This window comes from Euprymna scolopes, chromosome 24 (genome assembly GCF_053919585.1).
Source record: "Euprymna scolopes isolate OS-2025 chromosome 24, ASM5391958v1, whole genome shotgun sequence".
In the NCBI taxonomy this organism is placed as follows: Eukaryota; Metazoa; Mollusca; class Cephalopoda; order Sepiida; family Sepiolidae; genus Euprymna; species Euprymna scolopes.
The window spans coordinates 106,333,447-106,350,095 of NC_136505.1; the positions used below are offsets into that span (position 1 = coordinate 106,333,447).

The following is a 16,649-nucleotide window of genomic DNA, read 5'->3' on the forward strand; positions in this document are numbered from 1 at the left end:
TCAGGACTACGAAAGATAATAAACTGTTGATAACCAACTCTCAACCCTTATAAGAATGCTCATAACCAAATTGTGATATTCTAATCCAGTGTACACAAATAATTAGGCTCGCTCAAAACGGAAGGAGAGAGCAAGTATTTTTTGATGGAGTCTCTATTTTAAAATCTACCAAAATTGAAGTCAAAATTATCTAATCCATACGAAATTTTCATCGATTATTATGTGAAGAATGAACTTTATAATGGTGCACTTTTTCTTTTTTTTTTTTTTTTTTCATAATCGATATTTAAATATATTTGCGTATAAAATTCTTTTTCTTTGTGGTTAAAAATATGCTTAAAATAATCAGCCGAAACTGAACAAAATATATTGTATTATGGAGAGAGTGAGGATTGTAGATAAAATTAAAATAAAACAAACTGCAGATTTTAATTAATAATTTGCTTTTAGTGATCTCAATATTTCTAAAATACCATTAGATAGGAAATGCTTTGAAGAATCGATACAAAAAAAAAAAAAAAGAAAAAATATATAAATAACTGCGCATTTTTGCTAAAAATACGATAATTTGTTGCAGCAATTTGTGGTTACGTGATATTGTCTCAACTATGGAAGACTATAAGGCCTAAAAAACTTCTTGTTTAGCCGTCTCCTTACATAATCCAAATTCTAATCAATCTACACCAGTTAAAAGTTAAAAAACAAAAATTTTAAAAAAAAGTTTTAAAAAAAAAAAAAGGTAATAGTACGCAGTGTGTTGAGCAAAAGGAAAAAAAAAGGGGGGGTAGTAGGCAGGCAAGTAGGCTCGAACCCGTGACGCAAAGGTGGAAAAGAAAGTGAAAGAAAATCTGACCTCTTACTTCTATTCCCTGACGCGACCGGAAGTTCGGTACCTTAAAATTAGGCAAAGTCAATCAAACCAATACGATGAATTGCAAAAATATTTCGCAAAACAAAATCAACCCCTCCTTGTAGAAAAGTGCCCAGTTGAGAATGAAGGAATTAATGTTTTTAGCCATTTTTTTTATATTTGTCGTCCAAAGAGTCGTGCTTCAAAACGGTGCCTATCTCGTGAAAACCCCGTCTCCTCTGTTGAAAGTTTAAGGCAGACATACATACATACATTTAAACAGACAGGTGAAATTTATATTATAGAAGTGACGACAAAAAGTCAAACTAGATTATTCAGTTTTCTTTAAATAGAACAATAGCAAAAAAAAAAAAAAAAAAAAAAAATTATTTTACTGTTTAAAATTTTTACAAAAATGATCTTTTGCTTTTCAGTTTGTTTTCTCATTAACTCTTCCACCATTTTTAACTTTAATCTAATTTATATACGGCATAATTCACGTTGACACACTGGTTCCCGTTAGATCACCAAAGTTAAGCAAGGTTGAGCCTGGACAGTACCAAAATGGGTGACCATTTGGGAATTCCAGGTTCTGCATGTGCTCTGCTTATCTTGGCATTGTTTCCAGTCGTCCTGGACTTCTCCTTGCCACTGGACTCGAGCAGTGCCGATTCAGGAGAGGTGTGGTTGGAACTTGCGCAACCCTTGCTTCACACTTACACATGCATCCATCTTTACAGGGGCGATCAATTTTCTTTTTTGACTGAACGGAAGCATCGCAATAATTTATCGCATACGGCATAATCATATAGGTACACCAATTCCTGTTAGATCACTTAAGCTAAATGACGTCGAACTTGCTCAGTACTAAAATCGATGAGTATCAGGGAATACAAGGTGCGGTATGTGCTCTCTGCTTATGTCGGCACTGCTTCCATTTGTCCTGGACATTCTCATTGCCACTAGATTCAAGCAGTGCAGATTCAGAGAAGAGTGGTTGAAGATTGCGCAACCTTTGCCTAACAATTGTACACACAGCTAACCTTACAGAGGGTATCCATTGTTTCTCAAGACTGAATTAAGACCATGAATAATTTAGTGATTTTACGCATCGCCATAATAAAATAACCCATTAATCAAAATTGTTTTTTATGACCTCCCCCCCCCCGGTCTGTCTTTAATAAACAAATGAAAATATTTAACTTTTCAATAAAATCCTTGGAGATTCCATGAAAATTTACAATTCAACTTCAAACTAACACCTGCGCCTTTCTCGACGCAGGTGTTAGTTTGAAGTAGTTCTGTTTTGAATGTTAACAGCACATCAACCATTAGGTTATTTAATGCCAAAGCATTTGTTCTCTTGGGCATATTACATTAAATAAAATTGACGTTTTTTTTATCTATTAATTCTGTTGTTTATTCTTTTCCAACTTCTGAATAATGGTAATCGCCAAATTTGTAAATCCAGCAGAATATTACTTTACAACACATCTTGAACAGGCAAATATGAAGCATTACGAACAAAAACTGAAAAAGCCTTCCATCAAAAAAATAAACTTTGGACCAATAGTAGTAACATCTTGAAATGTCTATAAAGTTATTAAAATAATTAATCAATGAAATATATACTTGCTATTATCTTTAATATAAAAGCGGAAACGAGTTAAAAGCTATTTTTACAATTTTTTATATACTACCTAGATTATAATATCTCCGATTTACGAAAGGTCGCATCCATTCTTCGTTTGAACGACTTTTACACTATTTTTTTTTTTTTTTACTCTGCATGTTTCTTTGGCTTTCCCATATATAAGCGAAACTGAATCTCTAGCAAATGAAGTTCCCTGGCACTCATACGGTGGGAATTTTTTTTTTAACTGGGGGGAAGGAGGGGGGGGGAGAGAAAAAAGCAAAGAAACGGCGTCCGTTTGCTAATCTCAGATATATGATCTTGGATGTATAGGAAAACTTCTTGCAGAATTTAACTGACAGCAGAACCCCGATCTGGAAAGCCTTTCGCGGACATACACAAACGCTCACGCCCATTTTGCCTTTTAGATTATATTAAACCCAATGATCTAAAAAGTAATGATTTAAAAAGTTAAAAAAAAAACATTACTCATGTACAAACCACCGAGAATCGAAACCAAAACGTTTAGCTTACAATTTACTTTTTCCTTTGACGTTACTGCCTGAGCTATGAAGACATGTTTGCTGCAAGTCTAAAAATTAAAACATGAACCAATAGCTACTACGTCACGCATGCATATCTGTAATGCCGTCGTTCAACCTTCACCTGACCAATTTCATTTTTTTTAATTTTCATTTTTTAACCGATTTTCCCTGACTAAAACCCAAATATAAAGTTTCGTATTGGTTTCATGTCTGGAGACCAAAATCTGACAGAGGAGTTTTATATATATATATATATATATATATATATATATATATATAATTACATATATATATATATATATATATACACACATACACAAATATATATATGTATATATATATAGAAAGAAGTTTGTGTTCATCATAACCTTTTTACGCAAATATTACGCAGGCATAAATCATGTAGAATATCTGCATTAATTAACTAAAGATGATCGTCCCAGAAGAAAACGGAAAAACCAATAGGGAATCAATTAAAATGGAGATTTTGATTTGCAAAGATCTTTTGCAAATGAATACAATTCCATGACCCATATATAACGAAGTTGTATTTTCTTTTTAAATAAATTGAAAAAAGGGTTTTTAATATGAATATCAATACACAAAAAAGTGAAACATGCATGCCCACCCCCGTGAGTGCACAATGAATGAAGCATAAAAAAATGACTAAGTTCAGCATTGCCCTCTCCCCTCCATTTAGCCCCAAAAGTCCCCAGGGGATGTCAAGGTGGAAATGAACAAACTGTACAGTTTTAGGCCTTAAACATATTTAAATTTAAAAAAAAGAAATAATTAAGTTCATCATTTGCCCCCACACTCCATTTAGCCTCAAAAGTCCAAGGCCTTAAACATATTAAAATTTGAGTTCAGCACCATGTAAAAAAAAGAAATAATTAAGTTCATCATTTGCCCCCACCCTCCATTTAGCCTCAAAAGTCCAAGGCCTTAAACATATTTAAATTTGAGTTCAGCACCATGTAAAAAAAAGAAATAATTAAGTTCATCATTTGCCCCCACCCTCCATTTAGCCTCAAAAGTCCAAGGCCTTAAACATATTTAAATTTGAGTTCAGCACCATGTAAAAAAAAGAAATAATTAAGTTCATCATTTGCCCCCACCCTCCATTTAGCCTCAAAAGTCCAAGGCCTTATTTATATTAAAATTTGAGTTCAGCACCATGTAAAAAAAAGAAATAATTAAGTTCATCATTTGCCCCCACCCTCCATTTAGCCTCAAAAGTCCAAGGCCTTAAACATTAAAATTTGAGTTCAGCACCATGTAAAAAAAAGAAATAATTAAGTTCATCATTTGCCCCCACCCTCCATTTAGCCTCAAAAGTCCAAGGCCTTAAACATATTAAAATTGAGTTCAGCACCATGTAAAAAAAAGAAATAATTAAGTTCATCATTTTCCCCCACCCTCCATTTAGCCTCAAAAGTCCAAGGCCTTAAACATATTAAAATTGAGTTCAGCACCATGTAAAAAAAAGAAATAATTAAGTTCATCATTTGCCCCCACCCTCCATTTAGCCTCAAAAGTCCAAGGCCTTAAACATATTAAAATTTGAGTTCAGCACCATGTAAAAAAAAGAAATAATTAAGTTCATCATTTGCCCCCACCCTCCATTTAGCCTCAAAAGTCCAAAGCCTTAAACATTAAAATTTGAGTTCAGCACCATGTAAAAAAAAGAAATAATTAAGTTCATCATTTGCCCCCACCCTCCATTTAGCCTCAAAAGTCCAAGGCCTTAAACATATTAAAATTGAGTTCAGCACCATGTAAAAAAAAGAAATAAAGTTCATCATTTGCCCCCACCCTCCATTTAGCCTCAAAAGTCCACAGCCTTAAACATATTTAAATTTGAGTTCTGCACCATGTAAAAAAAAGAAATAATAAAGTTCATCATTTGCCCCCACCCTCCATTTAGCCTCAAAAGTACAAGGCCTTAAACATATTAAAATTGAGTTCAGCACCATGTAAAAAAAAGAAATAATTAAGTTCATCATTTGCCCCCACCCTCCATTTAGCCTCAAAAGTCCAAGGCCTTAAACATATTAAAATTGAGTTCAGCACCATGTAAAAAAAAGAAATAATTAAGTTCATCATTTGCCCCCACCCTCCATTTAGCCTCAAAAGTCCAAGGCCTTAAACATATTAAAATTGAGTTCAGCACCATGTAAAAAAAAGAAATAATTAAGTTCATCATTTGCCCCCACCCTCCATTTAGCCTCAAAAGTCCAAGGCCTTAAACATATTAAAATTGAGTTCAGCACCATGTAAAAAAAAGAAATAATTAAGTTCATCATTTGCCCCCACCCTCCATTTAGCCTCAAAAGTCCAAGGCCTTAAACATATTAAAATTGAGTTCAGCACCATGTAAAAAAAAAGAAATAATTAAGTTCATCATTTGCCCCCACCCTCCATTTAGCCTCAAAAGTCCAAGGCCTTAAACATTAAAATCTGAGTTCAGCACCATGTAAAAAAAAGAAATAATTAAGTTCATCATTTGCCCCCACCCTCCATTTAGCCTCAAAAGTCCAAGGCCTTAAACATATTAAAATTGAGTTCAGCACCATGTAAAAAAAAGAAATAATTAAGTTCATCATTTGCCCCCACCCTCCATTTAGCCTCAAAAGTCCAAGGCCTTAAACATATTAAAATTGAGTTCAGCACCATGTAAAAAAAAGAAATAATTAAGTTCATCATTTGCCCCCACCCTCCATTTAGCCTCAAAAGTCCAAGGCCTTAAACATTAAAATTTGAGTTCAGCACCATGTAAAAAAAGAAATAATTAAGTTCATCATTTGCCCCCACCCTCCATTTAGCCTCAAAAGTCCAAGGCCTTAAACATATTTAAATTGAGTTCAGCACCATGTAAAAAAAAGAAATAATTAAGTTCATCATTTGCCCCCACCCTCCATTTAGCCTCAAAAGTCCAAGGCCTTAAACATATTAAAATTGAGTTCAGCACCATGTAAAAAAAAGAAATAATTAAGTTCATCATTTGCCCCCACCCTCCATTTAGCCTCAAAAGTCCAAGGCCTTAAACATATTAAAATTGAGTTCAGCACCATGTAAAAAAAAGAAATAATTAAGTTCATCATTTGCCCCCACCCTCCATTTAGCCTCAAAAGTCCAAGGCCTTAAACATATTAAAATTGAGTTCAGCACCATGTAAAAAAAAGAAATAATTAAGTTCATCATTTGCCCCCACCCTCCATTTAGCCTCAAAAGTCCAAGGCCTTAAACATATTAAAATTGAGTTCAGCACCATGTAAAAAAAAGAAATAATTAAGTTCATCATTTGCCCCCATCCCTCCATTTAGCCTCAAAAGTCCAAGGCCTTAAACATATTAAAATTGAGTTCAGCACCATGTAAAAAAAAGAAATAATTAAGTTCATCATTTGCCCCCACCCTCCATTTAGCCTCAAAAGTCCAAGGCCTTAAACATATTAAAATTGAGTTCAGCACCATGTAAAAAAAAGAAATAATTAAGTTCATCATTTGCCCCCACCCTCCATTTAGCCTCAAAAGTCCAATGCCTTAAACATATTAAAATTTGAGTTCAGCACCATGTAAAAAAAAGAAATAATTAAGTTCATCATTTGCCCCCACCCTCCATTTAGCCTCAAAAGTCCAAAGCCTTAAACATTAAAATTTGAGTTCAGCACCATGTAAAAAAAAGAAATAATTAAGTTCATCATTTGCCCCCACCCTCCATTTAGCCTCAAAAGTCCAAGGCCTTAAACATATTAAAATTGAGTTCAGCACCATGTAAAAAAAGAAATAATTAAGTTCATCATTTGCCCCCACCCTCCATTTAGCCTCAAAAGTCCAAGGCCTTAAACATATTAAAATTGAGTTCAGCACCATGTAAAAAAAAGAAATAATTAAGTTCATCATTTGCCCCCACCCTCCATTTAGCCTCAAAAGTCCAAGGCCTTAAACATATTAAAATTGAGTTCAGCACCATGTAAAAAAAAGAAATAATTAAGTTCATCATTTGCCCCCACCCTCCATTTAGCCTCAAAAGTCCAAGGCCTTAAACATATTAAAATTGAGTTCAGCACCATGTAAAAAAAAGAAATAATTAAGTTCATCATTTGCCCCCACCCTCCATTTAGCCTCAAAAGTCCAAGGCCTTAAACATATTAAAATTGAGTTCAGCACCATGTAAAAAAAAGAAATAATTAAGTTCATCATTTGCCCCCACCCTCCATTTAGCCTCAAAAGTCCAAAGCCTTAAACATTAAAATTTGAGTTCAGCACCATGTAAAAAAAAGAAATAATTAAGTTCATCATTTGCCCCCACCCTCCATTTAGCCTCAAAAGTCCAAGGCCTTAAACATATTTAAATTTGAGTTCAGCACCATGTAAAAAAAAGAAATAATTAAGTTCATCATTTGCCCCCACCCTCCATTTAGCCTCAAAAGTCCAAGGCCTTAAACATATTTAAATTTTAATTAAGCACCATGTAAAAAAAAGAAATAATTAAGTTCATCATTTGCCCCCACCCTCCATTTAGCCTCAAAAGTCCAAGGCCTTAAACATTAAAATTTGAGTTCAGCACCATGTAAAAAAAAGAAATAATTAAGTTCATCATTTGCCCCCACCCTCCATTTAGCCTCAAAAGTCCAAGGCCTTAAACATATTAAAATTGAGTTCAGCACCATGTAAAAAAAAGAAATAAGTTCATCATTTGCCCCCACCCTCCATTTAGCCTCAAAAGTCCAAGGCCTTAAACATATTAAAATTGAGTTCAGCACCATGTAAAAAAAAGAAATAATTAAGTTCATCATTTGCCCCCACCCTCCATTTAGCCTCAAAAGTCCAAGGCCTTAAACATTAAAATTTGAGTTCAGCACCATGTAAAAAAAAGAAATAATTAAGTTCATCATTTGCCCCCACCCTCCATTTAGCCTCAAAAGTCCAAGGCCTTAAACATATTAAAATTGAGTTCAGCACCATGTAAAAAAAAGAAATAATTAAGTTCATCATTTGCCCCCACCCTCCATTTAGCCTCAAAAGTCCAAGGCCTTAAACATATTAAAATTGAGTTCAGCACCATGTAAAAAAAAGAAATAATTAAGTTCATCATTTGCCCCCACCCTCCATTTAGCCTCAAAAGTCCAAGGCCTTAAACATATTAAAATTGAGTTCAGCACCATGTAAAAAAAAGAAATAATTAAGTTCATCATTTGCCCCCACCCTCCATTTAGCCTCAAAAGTCCAAGGCCTTAAACATATTAAAATTGAGTTCAGCACCATGTAAAAAAAAGAAATAATTAAGTTCATCATTTGCCCCCACCCTCCATTTAGCCTCAAAAGTCCAAGGCCTTAAACATTAAAATTTGAGTTCAGCACCATGTAAAAAAAAGAAATAATTAAGTTCATCATTTGCCCCCACCCTCCATTTAGCCTCAAAAGTCCAAGGCCTTAAACATATTTAAATTTGAGTTCAGCACTATGTAAAAAAAGAAATAATTAAGTTCATCATTTGCCCCCACCCTCCATTTAGCCTCAAAAGTCCAAGGCCTTAAACATATTTAAATTTGAGTTCAGCACCATGTAAAAAAAAGAAATAATTAAGTTCATCATTTGCCTCCACCCTCCATTTAGCCTCAAAAGTCCAAGGCCTTAAACATATTTAAATTTGAGTTCAGCACCATGTAAAAAAAAGAAATAATTAAGTTCATCATTTGCCCCCACCCTCCATTTAGCCTCAAAAGTCCAAGGCCTTAAACATATTAAAATTGAGTTCAGCACCATGTAAAAAAAAGAAATAATTAAGTTCATCATTTGCCCCCACCCTCCATTTAGCCTCAAAAGTCCAAGGCCTTAAACATATTAAAATTGAGTTCAGCACCATGTAAAAAAAAGAAATAATTAAGTTCATCATTTGCCCCCACCCTCCATTTAGCCTCAAAAGTCCAAGGCCTTAAACATTAAAATTTGAGTTCAGCACCATGTAAAAAAAAGAAATAATTAAGTTCATCATTTGCCCCCACCCTCCATTTAGCCTCAAAAGTCCAAGGCCTTAAACATATTTAAATTTGAGTTCAGCACCATGTAAAAAAAGAAATAATTAAGTTCATCATTTGCCCCCACCCTCCATTTAGCCTCAAAAGTCCAAGGCCTTAAACATATTTAAATTTGAGTTCAGCACCATGTAAAAAAAAGAAATAATTAAGTTCATCATTTGCCTCCACCCTCCATTTAGCCTCAAAAGTCCAAGGCCTTAAACATATTTAAATTTGAGTTCAGCACCATGTAAAAAAAAGAAATAATTAAGTTCATCATTTGCCCCCACCCTCCATTTAGCCTCAAAAGTCCAAGGCCTTAAACATATTAAAATTGAGTTCAGCACCATGTAAAAAAAAGAAATAATTAAGTTCATCATTTGCCCCCACCCTCCATTTAGCCTCAAAAGTCCAAGGCCTTAAACATTAAAATTTGAGTTCAGCACCATGTAAAAAAAAGAAATAATTAAGTTCATCATTTGCCCCCACCCTCCATTTAGCCTCAAAAGTCCAAGGCCTTAAACATATTTAAATTTGAGTTCAGCACCATGTAAAAAAAGAAATAATTAAGTTCATCATTTGCCCCCACCCTCCATTTAGCCTCAAAAGTCCAAGGCCTTAAACATATTTAAATTTGAGTTCAGCACCATGTAAAAAAAAGAAATAATTAAGTTCATCATTTGCCCCCACCCTCCATTTAGCCTCAAAAGTCCAAGGCCTTAAACATATTTAAACATATTTTGGATAAGTATGGTAAAATAGTCCCAAAAATGGAGTGTTTTTATTAGCCCTAAAAGAGCCCCTGGGGTACACCCAAGAGTTCCTATTTACAATGCTTCCCCACGGGACAGAGTTAGACACCAGGGTCGTTTTTTAATGTGGAGAAAAGGAACAAAAATAAAAATTGTCTCAGCCGTGAAGGATTTCTCTTCCACTGACAGAGAACAAGAAATTGAAGTGTAGCATCTGAAGAACAGATATTACACTTTGATCTTGTCCCGAAGGCAGTTATCGCGAAGTATAGACAAACAAAATTACATAGAAGTCAGTTAGTTACAACTTTTCAGAAAGTTTTATAAAAATCCAAGACATCAATTTTTTTTAAAAAGCACAAGTGTCAATTTAAACCACTTAACCCAAAAGGCACCTATTGCGGGAGGGGGGAGTTTTCTCGGAAAATCCGTTCTGTTACTTTTTTACTCATATCATGTTTAATGTTTGTGCAAAATTTCAAAAAATTCCAAGCCGTAGTTATTGAGAAAAGTGCAGACAGACGAACGGACGAACGGACAAGGGTGAATTTACAGGTCCACCCTCCTTTTGTAAGAGGACCAAAAATTTATAGGAGCATAGATTGCAGAACAAAGACATTTGTTTTTTGTTTGTTTAGATTGTGGTTATTTGATGATTTAGAAATAGTTATTTCCTCTTTCCCATATTTGGAGGTTGCTTTAAACTAGAATAGAGTGATGAGTCATTTTGGAATGAGGATGAAAATAAAAGGGCTGATCCAAATTTGCTACTAAATAAAAATTATCCAGGTTTCACTTCTTATAATCTTAATTGCCTGTGAGGGGAAAAAAATGCTTATGTCGGTAAGATGCTGAATAAAGAACTGGGTGGAGCAGAAATAATAGTAACAACTGATGAGGAGGAGGAGGAGGAGGAGGAGGAGGATGATGATGATGATGATGAGGAGGAGGAGGAGGAGGAGGAGGAGGAGGAGAGGTTCAAAAATAAAAGAAACTTATTTATTTTCCAGAATAAAGAGTGTAAAGTTTTAAAAGAAGTGCGACTTAAAAAAACACACACACACACACAGAATAAACATCCATAAAACAAACTGTTGCACATTCATGATTGAAATTTTACTGTTCAAAGATTTGGAGGGATACTTTAGTGATCGTTTCATCAGTCCGAGCTTTGATCCTAAACTCTAAAAACCATCAATAAAACAGACTGTTACACATTCATGACTGAAACTTTGCTGTTCAATGATTTGAAGGGATACATTGGTGATAATACGAGGTGTGATCCTAAATGGACTTCACACTCACCGAACCTTAATCCCCACCAATTTTTATCGGTGAAATTATCTCAAACATAATGTCCATTAAACAATTCCAAGGTTATTCTTGAAATGAAGATGGCAAAATCAGGGCAGTACCAAGACAGGATTGTGTCAAGAGTTATTGACGATTTGGCACGTTGTATCCTGTTTTTTGTTTTTGTTTTATTTTGTTTTTAATTATCCCCAAGCAAGTAATATTACCACAGAAAGATAAAAAGCTACTGTGATTAGGAGCCATATTTTATGGAGGCATCCTAAATGGGAGTTATGCAGCAAGATGTTTGTTTACATTACATTTAAATTTCTGCATGTTGGTACAGCCATAAAAATAGGAAACAGAGAGATTATTCTAAAAGGCAAGTGGTTTGAGGAAGAAGTTTTTAGACTAAAAAGTTTTTTTGGCACCTGGGGACCTCTACAGTGAAGGAGTGCAATTTTGCTGATAAGCTGGAGTGAGTACAAATGGAGTAAGTCTGTTAGAGTACATTCTGTGTACCTTCTTGGCCCGGGGATCAAAGATCAAAGAGTAGTATCTGTTCTGGCAAAAAAAATTATGTGGGGGGGGGGGCAACTCCACATATCAGACCATTGCTCTTGAGGCAATCAGTTTTGTTCAATGTAGGGGAAACTCTTCATACCAATTGTCACTACCAGTTCCCCCACCCCCATGAAGAGAAACTTCGATTAACACAATTTCCTCATGGTCCAAAAATGAAATGAATGTATTCCCATATAATTAAGCCAATTATGCCTTGAAAATTTCAATATGGCCACCATTTTCCAAAATGGCGGCTCATAGATCACTGTATGTAGTGATGTTTTCAACTATAACTTAGCCTGTTTCTATGATCTGTGGTGAAAAAGTTCACAGCCAATTATTTGTTAATGCAGTTTAATATTAAAGTTTTTGGATTGTGATACCTTAAGAGTGATGTCAAGGCACAACTAGGGCACACTGGTGACAGCATGGCGTTCAGCGTCGGCTTGTAGTGTACTAACTGTTGTGGTGGTAAACTTTAGACAGAAGTATCTACAAGTGTCCCAAATGCTATCTAATTAACCCCTTATGCATCTCAACTATAATTGTAGTTAGTTGTTGTGTAGTTGTTAGATAGCCGTGCCTGAATTGACAGGGTGTGCCAACGCGAGAGCACCGAGCCAAGGGTAATGAGGCTTTGGTTACCTGGAAGGTGTACATATGACACAGGATCTAAACAGCATTAGATGAACGATCAGATTAGGTGTCCGAGCCTAGTTGTATCCCATACTTCAATGTGCTTGCATATTTTGTACAGTTATGCGGTAAACGGATAGCCCCTCGGCTTTCAACTGTATACGCAAAATGTCTGAAATGTCATTGAGTAACCGAGCAAAAACTGATTGGGGGGGGAAGTGTTGCCTCCGTCAGACACACACAGGAGTTGACGTCTCCTCCTACACAATATCCCTGCCCTTATCCTTATTTATATTTTAAACCACAGATCAGTTAATTAGTTTAAGTGTGATTTCTGTACATACAAATATGGTAGCTGCCTTCAGTCTTGACACACTATGGATAACCATTGTAAGGGTGCCTGCGCATGAAATTTTTGTGGCAAGAGCTGCGCAATCTCCAACCACACCTCTCGGGAGTTGGCATTGTTGAATAGCAGTGGCAAGTGGAAGTTCAGGACGACTGAAAACAATGCTGAAATAAGCGGAGAATACAGCACCTAGAATTCCAAAATGGCGACCTATCTGGTACTAGTCAGGCTCAACGTTGCTTAACTTTGGTGAGCTGACAAGAACCAGTGTGTCAATGTGATTATGTTGTATAGAAATTGTTACGTTTTGAGACATTGTCTTGAACAAAGATGGCGTAGTTCAGATCAGTAACCAAGATGGCGGCGTAGTTCAGATCAGTAACCAAGATGGCGGCGTAGTTCAGATCAGTAACCAAGATGGCGGCGTAGTTCAGATCAGTAACCAAGATGGCGGCGTAGTTCAGATCAGTAACCAAGATGGCGGCGTGGTTCAGATCAGTAACCAAGATGGCGGCGTGGTTCAGATCAGTAACCAAGATGGCGGCGTAGTTCAGATCAGTAACCAAGATGGCGGCGTAGTTCAGATCAGTAACCAAGATGGCGGCGTGGTTCAGATCAGTAACCAAGATGGCGGCGTAGTTCAGATCAGTAACCAAGATGGCGGCGTAGTTCAGATCAGTAACCAAGATGGCGGCGTGGTTCAGATCAGTAACCAAGATGGCGGCGTGGTTCAGATCAGTAACCAAGATGGCGGCGTGGTTCAGATCAGTAACCAAGATGGCGGCGTGGTTCAGATCAGTAACCAAGATGGCGGCGTGGTTCAGATCAGTAACCAAGATGGCGGCGTAGTTCAGATCAGTAACCAAGATGGCGGCGTAGTTCAAATCAGTAACCAAGATGGCGGCGTGGTTCAGATCAGTAACCAAGATGGCGGCGTGGTTCAGATCAGTAACCAAGATGGCGGCGTAGTTCAGATCAGTAACCAAGATGGCGGCGTAGTTCAGATCAGTAACCAAGATGGCGGCGTAGTTCAGATCAGTAACCAAGATGGCGGCGTAGTTCAGATCAGTAACAAGATGGCGGCCAAGAATTAAATGCGGTCCGTGACGTAGTTAACCTATTAAGTTCTAAGATATTGTGTTGAACAAAGATGGCGGCGTAGTTCAGATCAGTAACCAAGATGGTGGCCAAGAATTAAATGCAGTCCATGACATAGTAAACGGCGAACTGATTGAATCCAAAAATTCGACAATTTTTATAATAATTTTGGGGTGTTTTCATTGGTTGTTTGGCACAGCCATTGGTTATAAAAATGATTGGCGAATCCATTCGTCTCATACCCCCATTAGGAGTCAAAAACATTTTACAGAAATATATAAATATACATACCCAACTTTATATATAGATATGTTCGTATATAACGATATACCATAAAAATCGATAAACACAACATAAAACTAATAAGAGAAAAACATCAATTTGAATTTAATCTGATGTATTAATGGCCATTTTGTAGAATGACTTTTTAGAAGAAAAAAAATTGTTATCAGAATCATTGTTTTTGAATGCTTTATCTTAATGAATATTAATCATCACATATAGTTTTCATTTACATTTTTCATTCCTTGTTTCTCGCAACCAAAATATGAAATATTCAGCATACATGCCATATAAGTCACGTGTGGCACAAGTGAAGATAGAACAGACACAGATCAATAACTTAATGGACTTCCATCATGGAGAGATTTTTTTTTTTTTTTTTTTTTCACACAGACAACTTCTTTTTTATTAACAAACAAAAAATAAAATTGGAGAGGACCTTATATAGTTGAAAACTTGCTCATACATTTCCTTAAAGATATCGCAACATAAATAATTTATATTGACACGATGCGAGTGGATGATGACTCCGGCTATGACAAGAGAATTTTCTTTTCATTGTTTTGACTCTCGAGTATATATGTTAGACACAGTTTATCAATTGAGAACCACACCACTATCTAAAAACCTAAGATATTAACTGATATATACTAGAGAGTCAAAATAATGAAAAGCATATTCTCTTGTCATAGGCCTAATGATCACCAAAAGTTGGACGTTCTGCTTATAGACATTAAAAATAGGAACTGGCCAAGCAAATGAAGCCATGCTCTGCTAGCAACTAATTAGAAACCAGAATTGCTCCATAAAAATATTGAATCTTTTGACATTCCAGCACATAATTTTTTCGTATCAACACAAGAAAGATCTTTTGTTCTTTGCCTGCAAACTTTTAAAGTCCAGGAATTGTACAGAACAGCTACCTACCGAAAACTCTCCATCTCTAAGACTTGTACTAAATAGCTACCCATTTAAAATTCAACTGAAATTAAACATGGCTTTCAATTCAAAAATTTACCTTAAAAAAAAATAAACAAAAAAAGAAAAAGAAAAAAGATTGCTTTAAATTTCTAATATCTCAAATTTCAACCAATTTCTGGAAATTTCCAATATTATTTTATTAACCATGTCATGTAAGCTAAGATCAACACCTGAACAGACTTCCATCCTTGAAAATTTATATATCTCAGACAGAAAAAAAAAATTTAATTAAGGGGGAAAAAAAAAAAAAAAATTCAAAAAGACTTTATTTTTATATCTCAAACAGAAAAATGTTTTAAATTTAAAAAAAAAAAAAAAAAAAAAAAAAACTTGAAAAAAACCCCAAGATAAAAAAAATTGCTTATTCTTCAATACCTTAAAAAGAATATACCGTTTTTGGCTTTCTTAAAATTCTAATATCTCACATCCCAAACAATTTGCACAAGACCGACCATCTGTGATCAACACCTCGACGGACTACCATCCTTGAGAGATTTTTTACATCTCAGACGGAAAAATTATTAAAAAAAAAAAAGATACATGATTGAAAACTTGTATATGTTTTTTTTAATGTAACCTCTCTTTCTCTCAACCAAATAATAGTAGTTTTATGTAATTCTTAATTGCATTCTCGCTATTCGAGTGAAAACTTAGAAAATGGTACTTGATACGTCATTGCTAAGCACTCAGCATTATAAGCAGAGGATCAAAACTGGAATAATCCTAAGATAACAGTGGCACCCTACGTTAATCCTGATGAAAGGGGGAACCTTCATATTGCTGTTTCAACTAAGGTCAGCCACTTCATTTACTCCTTCCTTTTATTGCTACTCTTACAGATGGGCTACTTGTCAATCAAATAGGCCTTCAGCTTCAACCGGAGAACTCGCGTTTAATGACAACGACAAGTGATTGGCGGCTTATTAATTCACCTGCTTTCATATGAAAAAGTTTTTAGCAATCGTTCTGGAAAAGGAAAACAACTGTCTAAAAACAAACCACAGGACAACATGAATTCATTTAGTTCTATAGGTCATCCGGAAAAGTATATTCTTTACACTCTGGTCATTTTTAAGTGCCCAAGGGAGGAGGTGGGCAAGCACCAGTGGTTTAAATATTAGCTACTGGCTAACACATGTCCGGTGCGGATGAAATCCAGAGTTAAAAAAAAGAATGCGTGTACAAGAGTAGCCACCAATTTTAACATAAGGAATTACATTGCTTAATATTCAGAAAACTACTTATTTGTGGAAAATTTAAATGCAATATAAATAATATAACACATGTCCGGTGCGGATGAAATCCAGGGTTCAAAAAAGAATGAGCATACCAGAAGCCGGAAGTCATCAGACTAATGACTGGTGTATAATAAAAAATATATATAAATAAAAATAAAAATAAAATAAAAAAAAACTGCAACTGCAAAACACCATGTACTGCTGACAACTCGTTACTTCAATAGTAAAGTCCAAAAATCCAACCCTTATTAAATCAGGTTCTTTTTTATATCCAACCGGAAACGTCTCATTTGCATGTTGAGCAAACACATAAAAAGGCGGCTATTTTTTTTCTTTCTTTTCTCTTCACTCCTTCTGTCTGCACGACATCTTACAGTGTGCCAGAACAGATTTGTCACAAATTAAGT

At 35.3% G+C, this 16,649-nt stretch overlaps 1 long non-coding RNA gene and 1 pseudogene across 2 annotated transcripts in view; one reads left to right on the plus strand and one right to left on the minus strand.

Annotated features, from left to right (window-relative positions):
• The window catches only part of LOC145246892 (uncharacterized), a 588,129-nt gene that overhangs the window by 440,428 nt on the left and 131,052 nt on the right, over positions 1 to 16,649 (minus strand). The window lies entirely within an intron of this gene.
• LOC145247054 (5S ribosomal RNA) lies at positions 1,333 to 1,451 on the plus strand (annotated as a pseudogene).